This window comes from Pocillopora damicornis, chromosome 9 (assembly GCF_964200805.1).
Source record: "Pocillopora damicornis chromosome 9, jaPocDami1.2, whole genome shotgun sequence".
NCBI lineage: Eukaryota > Metazoa > Cnidaria > Anthozoa > Scleractinia > Pocilloporidae > Pocillopora > Pocillopora damicornis.
Genome location: NC_142678.1, coordinates 6,811,646 through 6,822,675, shown reverse-complemented (window position 1 = coordinate 6,822,675; position 11,030 = coordinate 6,811,646). Strand labels below are relative to the sequence as shown.

General features: G+C 39.2%; 1 pseudogene; it reads left to right on the top strand.

Annotated features, from left to right (window-relative positions):
* Positions 1-150: 150 nt before the first annotated feature.
* Positions 151-922, top strand: LOC149039874 (uncharacterized; annotated as a pseudogene).
* Positions 923-11,030: the final 10,108 nt, after the last annotated feature.

Here is an 11,030-nt window from a genome sequence, read left to right as displayed (position 1 = left end):
CTGCGGTCAGATGAAGCTGACTGTTATCATAATAACTCCCTCATTGCTGCAGCAAGAGGAACTGGTGAGCGGGTTGGTTTAGAAGTTTGTTAGTACGACTTTTCAGAGTCACAATATGGCAAGGATGTATGTGATCGAATTCTGAGTCCTATGAAAACATGCATCCGACGTTTCTACAACGAAGGACACAACATTCTATCAGCGGGAGACATGAGGAGGGCACTTTCTGAAATACCAATGAAAGGTACATCCCCATACGTTTGCGAAGTTGACGAGGCGACGATAACCCTGTAAGTGAACAAGATAGATGGTTTTATCAAGCTTCACAACGTCCAGTTTGAGGAGAAAGGTATTCGTGTGTGGAGGTCGTGCGGAACAGAGCGTGGCAAGGAAATCTCGTTTGACCAGCCGGTGTTAAAGGGCGAAGGGGACAATGGTATCATCATTACTGAAAAATGTTTCCCTCTTCATGATGCACGTGTTTATCAATGCTCAGATCCTTTGACAGAGAGTTCAGAAGAAGAGGAGGACTGGGACGATTCGAATGAAAGCATGTTTGAATGTTCCGAGCCTGGATGTGCTAAGAGTTTCCAAATATTTTCAAAGCTCGAGTCACATTTGGACGTAGGGGATCATTGCCTCAAATATGAAAGGCCGTCAGAACGCTATATGACGAGCTTCGTAGAGATTGGGCAGACAGGTTTACTTAATCAGTCAATGTCACTGAAGATAATATCCTCTAAAGTGAAAATGTCTCAATAGCCGCGTCATTATGGGCTGGGCCCTACACAGGCCTCGAGCAGGATCCATTAGATTCACTGACAAAGTTAAGAAATATCTAACTGCAAAGTTTGACCTGGGGGAACAATCAGGGCTGAAAGCTGACCCTCAGCAAGTCTCAAATGATATGCGCAAGAGATGAGCAGAAACTTGAGGCCGAAACTTGCCTTATCCGTTCTTACGTGGAGAGCCTCTTACAAGCGTGTCCACGCGAGCGCCGGGAAGTCGTGCTGCATGCCATCTCACCGATTTCAGTGAAACTTTGCCAGTTTAAATGGTCTACCCCAAAACTAAAAAAAAACAAACTGGTTTCTGTTTTGGTTCTCTCCGGGGGAAGATAGACCACCCTCGGTTTTTCTTGGTTTTCACCAAGGAAATCGCCTCAAAATAAGTGAAATGTATGAAGCTCTCACTTTCGATTCATTCAAATACTTGACAACTTTGCGGTCAAATATCTCCCGTTGCCAGAAAGCTGCGACGCTAATCTTAATTACCCTTTTTAACCCACTATTTCATCTCTGAAAATCATTAAAAAAAACTCTGGGTACTACTGTATTTTTGTCTTGGATGCCTTTTAAAATCTGCGACCGTGACAAGTGTTTCTCAACTACACTTGTCACGCAACTCTTGCTCTGGGCTGTCACTTGACTGAATGAACCTACATTTTTTAGCTCTTTATACAAGAGGATTGATCAAGAAAGCTCCAAAACGTGAAAAACTTTAGAGACTCTTTGTAGGAATGGAAAATTTCACGTTTAAAGAGATGCATGTAGGCGCAAAATCAATGGGAAAATCGTAGCGTTTATTTCTCCTGTTGTTTATCACTTTCAATATTTGCTAAAATCAGGAAGTAGGGCTCTTTTACAGAACAAAACATTCATTAGTCTATAATTTGACCGTCTATTATTATTATCGCTCAGTTTACAATAGGGAAACTGGAACAGGAGAGGAGCTTTTAAAGTCACACGTCACGTGCTCGTTGACGTAAAAGTTCCTGAGTGTAAGAACCTCGGCTTTTCGATAACGCGGATGACGGGAAACTCTGCCCCCCTTGTTTGATAGAAAATATCAATAGCCCCAGAAATTCCTTAACTGCGCCATATTTCTAGAAAATAAGAATGGAAAATGTTTGTCCCACTTTCCACCATCAAGAAATTCCACTTACAGAAATAGTATTTGTGGTGCACATATCAAACTCATGGGGTACAAATAGTCTTAACATGAATGTAGTGACCACGCCCACTTCAACACCCCACTCAAATCGACTGTAATTTTCGAATGTTTTACCATCGTGCGGATTCTCTACGGAAAAAGCACTCAATGTACCTCTGAAATATTAAACTATAATATTGTGGCTTTCTATTTCGCTAATTTTCTAACTTGAAGGTGAAGTTTTTCCCTCGTCATTTTTACATTTTCTCCGAGCGGTTGCGTGAAATTAACAAGGCGTTTTTGATCAAAATACGACCCAGCGCAGGGTCTCGGGCGATATCTCTTTTACGCAGGCACAAATTAAAATTGTACTGCCAGAAGCAGAAAGAGTAATAAATTTCCTTTGTTTTGATATGTAAAGTGTCGAAAAAAAGCAGATTTACCCTCGTCAAATGGCGTTTCAAAACAGCTGCATCTTCCTCCTTTCGATTTTTTCCTGTTTTGTAACGTGAAAGCAGTAGGATAGGGATCGGGAAACTCAGAGAGCGCTTCGGGAATTAATCTGCCATCGTTTACTTACAAGATAAACAAGTAAGATTTGTGAAGTTCGTTGAAGTATGAAGTCTAAATAAATGCCTTTTTTAAGCTTGTTTGCTGGATTTTTCGTAAACTTCCCTGATTAATTTTTCGTTTCAGTTTACTAATCTATACTATTTCAAAGCAATGGAAAGACGGAGACGAAGAACCAGTCCTTACCACAATCGTAAACAAACAAAGAGCAATCAGGTATACGAGGTGTAATAATCAATAGCCGCATATCAGAAGTCTTCGGAAAGAAAGTATTCTGTCTTCAGAAAGCTGTCAAGAAAGCTAGTAATCGTGGCGGAAGGCAATTAAATGCACTTCTTAGCAAGTTGGAAATGGGCCCTCGGTGTCGATTTAATATCATATCGATCTCAATATCATATAGTTTGTATCTTTCTTCCGTGGATTCGCCTTTCTAACGAGGGATGTATGTTGGGTATTCATTGCAAAATCACTTTGTTTTTTTTATTTCCCTCTTTGGCCTGTCCGCCATTTTGAAAATTCGTCACGGAGAGCATGCGCATTACGTGGGGTCAGTGGTTGCGAACACCTGGAATCGAGAAAAACAAATGTTCGTCGCACTGGGGAAAGAGTTTGATATGGTAAAAATTGTTTATCTTTTTTTTTTCAATAAGACACCTCTAGAAAGTTCTTAATCCTTCTGTTGTCTTATTTTCCCATGTTTTGACTGCAAATATCATCTGTATATTCTATTATTCTCGCTGATTGTCATGGCCTTTTCTACGTGCACGTGCGAGCCAGTTCATATACAGCACTCTTTCGAGTTTGTTTGGGTGGTGTCGGGCTTAGGTGTCTAGGTCTGGCTCAAAAGATATCCGCTCGCTGCAACACGGGTTTCTATGTTTTCTCCTTTTTCTTTATTTGTATTTTTATTCTCTTCCTTGTATCTTCACACAGTTGTTTTTTTATTCCCTCAGCGCATTCGCCCAAATTTGGAAGTAGGCTTTGAAAAGTCAATATTGACCAGAACTACTATCACTATTTGTTTCAGAAAACCCCTGTTATTTATAACTTTATTTCTCAAGAGAATGTGTTTTTATTTGCTATATATTTCCATAAAAACATAAAACTAGGTCCTGCTAAGTTTTTTGGTTCCGTTTTTGCGACAACATCAATTGAGAAATCAAAGACAATCACGCCTGAGAAATTCGCTTGTAGCGTTCTACCCGTAGAAGGTAAATCCATGTAATGAAACGTTATAAGACCTCTGTAAACTAGAGAAATTGCGTTATGTTGAGGGGTCAAATATATACACTTAATCTGTGACCCTCAAAAGGATCACGTACTCGTACATGTAACGTCCTGAAAATGTTCCGCATGTATAACACCGTAGGCGTACCTGGCGAATTCTATCCACTAGCTTAAATAGTAAAGAGACAAATTATTTACTATTTGTATATAAGCAAGCTTATTTATCCTACTAGAAAATTCTTTATGAAGTCTACAACTGTCAGACGAAACGCGTGGGAGTTAAGTGGGGGTCAATTTTTTGTGACAGCCGAAGATAGACATCTCTGAAACGTCTCTGAAACTCTGAGAGAGTTTACACTTCCGGTAATATTTTCCTCCTTCTCGCAACAGCGCAACAGACATTATTAATCCTATGTAGTGTAGGTATATCAGTTGTTTTACGCCTTCATAGTGATGTCATATAGGAAATCGAGTGTCTAAAAAGCCCTCAATTCAACTTAACACTCGAATTGATAGAGTCAAGATGGTGCAGTTGTCTTGTTCATTTGCAACTAACTGTAGAACCAAATGTTATTTTCTCGGCTGGAAAGGGGCGGCAACAGCTCATACCTCTAAATTCGTGGTTATCCAGCTCAACAAAAAACATTTGAGAGACGTCGATGTATCCCAAACATGCGTTTCGTCCGAGAAGAAGCTTATTCTAGCGCGTATTGGCTTATTTGGAGATTACGAAAGGCCGCGAATTCACGATATGCCTCAAATATCGTGCACAACTTGGTGTGAGATTCAGACCTTCGGGTTCGTAAATGCCAGTATATATCCTCCTTATAAAAATCGGAGACGTAAAGTTGAGAGAGAGGTGAATCTGAAGATGGCAGAAGAAATCAAAGCTAGAGGGGAGTCTTCCTGATGGCAAGGGGACTGTAAACCTAATAGAACGCGTACTGTAACTGCTATCTTAGAGTCGGCAATGAATATGGAAGAAGGCAATAAGAGCGCTTATCTGAACTCAGTTTTCCTAACTGGTGATTTGTGACTGAGATGAACTTTATATCATATGATTGCCCGGGATACGCAGGTATTGTAGAGGCGCTCACATGAATAGAGGTGGGCTATTCTCCCTCTGACTTAAGAACTGCGACAAGTTTATAGCGCAGACCAACTGCCACAGTTTGGAGCACCTAAGGGTCTCACTAGGCTCATCATATTAGAAACCTTCAGCAAACTAACCGAAGAAGCGGGTGGTTATCAGCAGCGTGCACAGATCTCTGAACGCGGGTCATCGCGAGAACTATGCCCAATCCGTCACAGACATAACAAGAAAGCGAGATATTCTGGCTAAAAGGAAGGATGTATCGAGACTTTTCAGTCATTGGCTGCCATCCAAAAGCACCCTAACGAAGACAAACACAGTGAAGCTGACAAAAAAAAAATCCGCCTATGGTAAGATCAAGAGGATATGGACGAAGATCGGGTTGCCATTCTATAGGGGATGGCTACGTTCAAGGTCGGACCTCAGGTAAAATTCTTACGAACAATCCCAAACTAGCCAAGTGGACTTTGGATGGGCTCTTTGGAAAACACAAAAAAACAGCCGCCTTTTCTCAGAAAGCAAAGAATTATCTCCTAGACGTGTGGTGGACAGGGGAGGAAACTAGTAAGGCAATTGGTTTATTGACAAGGTCCCCTCCGTAAATATGAATGAGGACGAAGAGGCTGATGCCGATGATCTAGCTTCAGAAGTCGAAGCTGACCGAACAAGGAAGAAGATAAGGAGGGACCTTGCAAAATTTAGACGAAGACTGCAGGAGAGGGTACAGCTGCTATTAAGCTAAAAAAATAAAGACATTTGCATTTCACTTTTCTTTCATATTTATTGTCTTTGCTCACGAAAACAACTGACTATGTCTTGGGATTTTATCAAGGGAGATTTGCAGGAAGCCTACTGGTTAAAATACCGCTGGCTCATTCTTAATAAATTTTACAAGTCACGGAATTAAATGCTGGCAACACTCGAGAGATGTAGATTTATATGAAGTAGTAGAATGAAAAAAACATTTAGATATTTTACGATCGAAGTAGGCAAATAATCATCGAGATCTGCAGATTATTCTGAAATTCTGAAATTGTTATTTAGCAGACAGCATGAACAGTGAGTCTTCGGGACACGCAAAAGATGTTAGCTTAGCTGAGTTCTGCATGGAAATGTTCGATGGCGGTAAGTAACAACGACAACTCTATTTTAATTTTATTTTCGGGATAGAAGCATAGTATTTAGTCTGATAGAACTATTGATATTTGCTCTCAAGCGAGAGCGCAGAATTTCTCGTCTGTAAAAGCCGATATTTCTTTGCCAGCTTCAATAGTGGCAGGGGATTAAGTTTAGATGATAAAACAAAGGATTATGCCGTCAGAAATACGAGAGGTCAAGTAAATTGGTTACATGAGGTCACACAACTCGGGTAATAGGGTGAATATTTGCATATTTGAGCGGTGGAACGAAAAAACTAATTTCTCAAAAACTAAAATATATTTTCACAAAAAACTACACCAAAATTATTAGGACATATTGGGCTACAATGTATGAAAGTAGGAGAGAAAACGAATTTGGGCGACTTGCCGCTGTTTGTCAGATGCATGTTGGCATTAGCTCTTAATATGTTCTCTTTTGAGCAAATTTTATCCCTGAAAAAAAAGCCAAAAAAAAAACAAACAAACAAACGAAACAAAACAAACAAAAAAACATAGGTCCTCTCAATGGAAAAAGAGAAAAAATCTATCAGCCGGGAATAGTCAGAGGACCAATTACTATGCAACCATATGTAGAAAAGCTTCCGTCGTTGGGTGCAAATTTGTTCGCTTATAACAAAGGTATTTCATAACACCTACAAATCGATTTGAGGCCAGCAGTTACTCTTTGTTACACATTTAGAGTTAATGGCTTTTACACCTTATTGTTTAAATCCCCTACCTGCAAGGAATTATTTCTCGTGATATTTAGGCTGCTGAGTTTTGAAACAGAATCGTTTGCCTAAAATAAAGAAAACGGTAGCTAGGTATATGAACCACAAATTCCATGAAATGAATCAAAGTGCTCTGTGAGCAAACTCATGAATTGACACATGATTTTTTAGATTATGTTTAATGTTATCTGGTTTAGGGAATTTTGTGGTTGATTGTCATATCTAGAGTACGAGCAGTAGATCAATGTTCGCTAATGTAGCAAAGAAACAAAGTAACGTTGGGATAAGAAGGCATTACAATTGAAATGATCATGCTATTACATTTGACAAGGTGGATGATGTCATATGTTTTAAACGTCTATCATTTTTGTTTCTGGTTCAAAAGAAAAGGTTGGAAGTAAATGTGGGTGAAAAGTGACATTACTGTCTTTCGTTGTAAATATTAGAAAATCAAGGCAATACTGTCTTAATGAAAACATTAACAATTCCCTCTTTATCAAATGAGACAAACTGGAACGAATTTTGAGTGATGTAACTAAGCCAAGCCTGCCACCGTCATTTTGGATCTCCGCCTGGGTAGATTTAAGTCACGTGCTAGGCAACGTATAATCAATAACAAGATAGAATTTCATTTCAGGCCTATTTATCAATTTTGTGGTGTGTAACTTTCGCATTTCAGTACGTTGTATATATGTTGAATCTTCAAATTGTCTTGAAACTTAAAAGAAAATTGTTCTTTAAAAATTCACTGAAAATCGGTAGCTAAAATTGTTTGTTTAGGTGTTATTTGATTTTCGTGTTAACTTGTTATTTCGTCAGTCGCCGGCATCTTTTGTTGCTTCACCCAGGAAAAACACACGCGACGAAACGTAATGATCAATTTTGTCCTCAATCTTACCCTATAACAGAAAAAGCTTTTGAACATCTGTGAACTCCGAGCGCTTCGCAGTAAATGATATTTTCAATGAATCTTCGGATTGTTTTTAAGTTCAAGGATTGTAAATTACAATTTTATGAAAAACGAAGGTTGTTCTGTTATTTCAGTGTGAATCCTTGCATGCCTGCCAGTCGCTGGCGCCGCTTGTTGAAACTAAAACGAAAAATAAAACTCTTTTAAGGTTATCATTGGCTTCTTTTTCACCCCACCACTATTCTTAGCAACAAAGGTCGCCATTTCGTCTGTTTATTGCTCGCCAAAAACTATAAAATGCACTCAAAAGCCTAAAATCTAAAAAAAGTTTACAGGAATCGACCAATCGAGCAAGTGTATGCCATTCCCCACATCGTAGCTATAACTCGCTCTTGCGCATGCGCGCAAGAGCGAGTTAAAAAGGAATACTACGATATATAGATAAGAAAAAATATATATTACCAGCTTCTGAATTTCTATCAACCCTGATGAAGAAGATGTTGATGATGGAGTTGAAGAGAATGTCGGTGTTGGTGATGATGCAGACTTTTGTACTGAAGAGGGCGGTGTTGATGATCTTTCTACAGAGATGTTTAATGGGGGGGGGGGGGTTGTTATCGACAATAACGTTAACGATGATACTATTAAAGACGATGGTTTTGTTGACAGCATTTCTACTGAAAATGTTGTTGATGACTGAGTTGTTGGTGATAACCTAGCTGTTGCTGATATTTGAGAAAGGAAGTGTTGGTGGTAATGCTGCTGCCGTCGATACTGTTGATAACGACCTTGCTACCGATGATACCATCAACAGCTGAGGTGTTGGTAATAATTCTGGTGATGATGATAACGTTTGTGACGTATTTAGTGCACCTCATTCATCTTAGTGACAAGAATACCGTTTCAGTAGGGAAATAAATTACTTTTGAGTTATCACCAACTTAAAAAAAGTAACACATCCATTGATTTCATGACTTTTACTTCAATCCCAAATGGTTTTAATTGCAAGGCAAATGTTTTTCTTTTTTTCGTTTTTTTATATAAGGAATCTTTTTTATTACTATTTCCTTTTTCAAATTACGTTTTTAAATAGAAACAAATACCCACCTATCCTGATAAAATCCATGACAGGGGGAACTACACTATAGGCCGCGACTCTACTCAGTGTTCAGTATTCAGTGTTCTAGAGAAGTCGACAACTACCGACAGCATGCTTCATTTACGAAATGAATGACGCAAAAGGAACTTGCACAAGGACCTGTCTTTACGAATGGATCGGGACCTAACCAATATGCGTTAAGCTACTCTGCTTGGGTCATACAGCCAATGATGTCACGGCAGGCGGCGTGGCCGAGTGGTTTGAATGCTGGACTTGTAATCTGGTGGTGCAGGGTTCAAGTCCTCCACCCCCCTCGGTCGCCCCAAGTTAAACTCCTCGGCCGCGCTGTGTAAATGGTTATTTGATCGGCATCCTGCCAGTTGGGTTTTTCAAGCACTTTAGATCATTAAAGTCATAATAAAACATTATTGGATAGCTATAGAAATAGCGCTCTGTAAGTACATTAGTATTAGTAGCATTACGGCACTGTCACCGTCTGTCTCACTGTCATAGCCACTGCAACAAATTTTGATCCATATTGCTTCAATGGGGCCGTTGCATTTCCCGAATAGCACAAGCCCTTGATTAGGTTTTCCAAAACATTATCGTTATAAGCTCAATTCGAACTGGTTATGGCAAAGACTACTTACTGAAAAGCTATTTCAAATATAAAAGTTGTTTTCTTGTGGCTGCTTCCCTCGTGTTTCGACCTGATTAATAAAACCTCTACAGGAAGTTATGAAATGTAGTGGATTTCGATGAAATCTACTTATGAATTGGTTTTGGTTTGTTGTGCCAACCAAACCATTTCATTTCGTAAGTTAAGACCCTTAGAATCGCCAGTTTGTATTATCAACTGTATAACAGATGCTCTATCTGACTTTTTCCACAGAGTTAAACTCGTGGCAGCTGGCTTTCTATCATGGGGCCTTTCCCGTCCGTGCTTTCCTCAGAGCACCAAATTTGGGTTCCAGCTTATGTTACCGACTTAGCTCCTCATGATGTTCTCTCATGGAAATATATCCAAAATACAACGGTATCGGATGTTATTCCAAAAGGAACCGATTTTAGAGGGAAAATTTCCAACTTTGCCTTGACAAAGATATAATTGTATATATAAACTATAGCCTCTATTTAATTTGGTTATTCGGCAAACAGTTTTCTTGGAGCTTTGCCCACGAAAATTGTTTCCACCTTGGAACTGATAATGTCATCGCACAGCTCCCGATATCCGTACATATTTTCTCTGCTTACTTCGGGATGTTTTCTTTTGCTTTGTTTTGGGTATCCTCAGGTACGACTTAATGAACAAAAAAATTTTCCCTTCTTCTACAACAACCAGACATGCTCTCTTATCTTGAATTAAATTTGAAACGAAAAGTTATCGTAGTGGACGTAGACTTTAAAAATTGGGGAACATCGCTTAGATAATTTTCTTGAATATCACCCAATTTTAGCTGGGGATATTCGGTCACACGAGCAGAGATATTTGAAGGATGATTAATACAAATATATTTCGTTAAGAACAATTTAAACCACACCCCGTGATTGGAGAATGCCAATAACTGTGGGTTACCCTAGTTAGTCGCAGACATTTTTACCAGCCACCTTTCTTGGATGATGGTAAAGAAAGGTTCTACTCCACCGTATTTCCCCGGTTAAATAGTATGTACCAATGTCTTTAGGCCCACCTAGTAAGCTTGAACACCAGCTGGATAAGATGTACTAATGACAATGCTGTTACGATTTTTCAAGCCTTGCCACCTCAATAAGCAATAGATGGCCTGAAATGCATACAAAAGGGGGCTTTTTCCATCGTTCACGCCGCCTTATCTTAAAAGCAATCGTTTTTTGGCAACGCCTGACCTGTAGAGTTCTGCCCACCCCGGTCACATGGTTTCTTAGACGAAACAGCCCCCATTATTTTGTACCCTCCTGCACCGTTCTTTCCAACATCACTTTAGCAATGCAATAACTTTTTTGATGTCAAGGATTGGGAACCAGGAATAGTTTTATTTTGCATAAATGCATCTGGGTAAACTCTTGTTACAGACAACCGTCTTTTTTTTCTCTTTTTAGTAGCATTTTATTTTCCTGTCTAACGATAACAATAACTTAAAGATTTTCAAAGCGTGGTAGAGTCTTGCTCTGTATAATAATGTCTACAAGTCTATCCTAAAATGTAGGTAATCTAGCATCTGGCTACGATTCATATATAAGTAAAGTATATAGCTTTCACATATTTAGCTAAATAAACGATGTTGAATTGCCTAGTGGTTAACTGTTCCATTCACTCAGACCTAATATTTTAAGTAACTTCAGCTTAAGA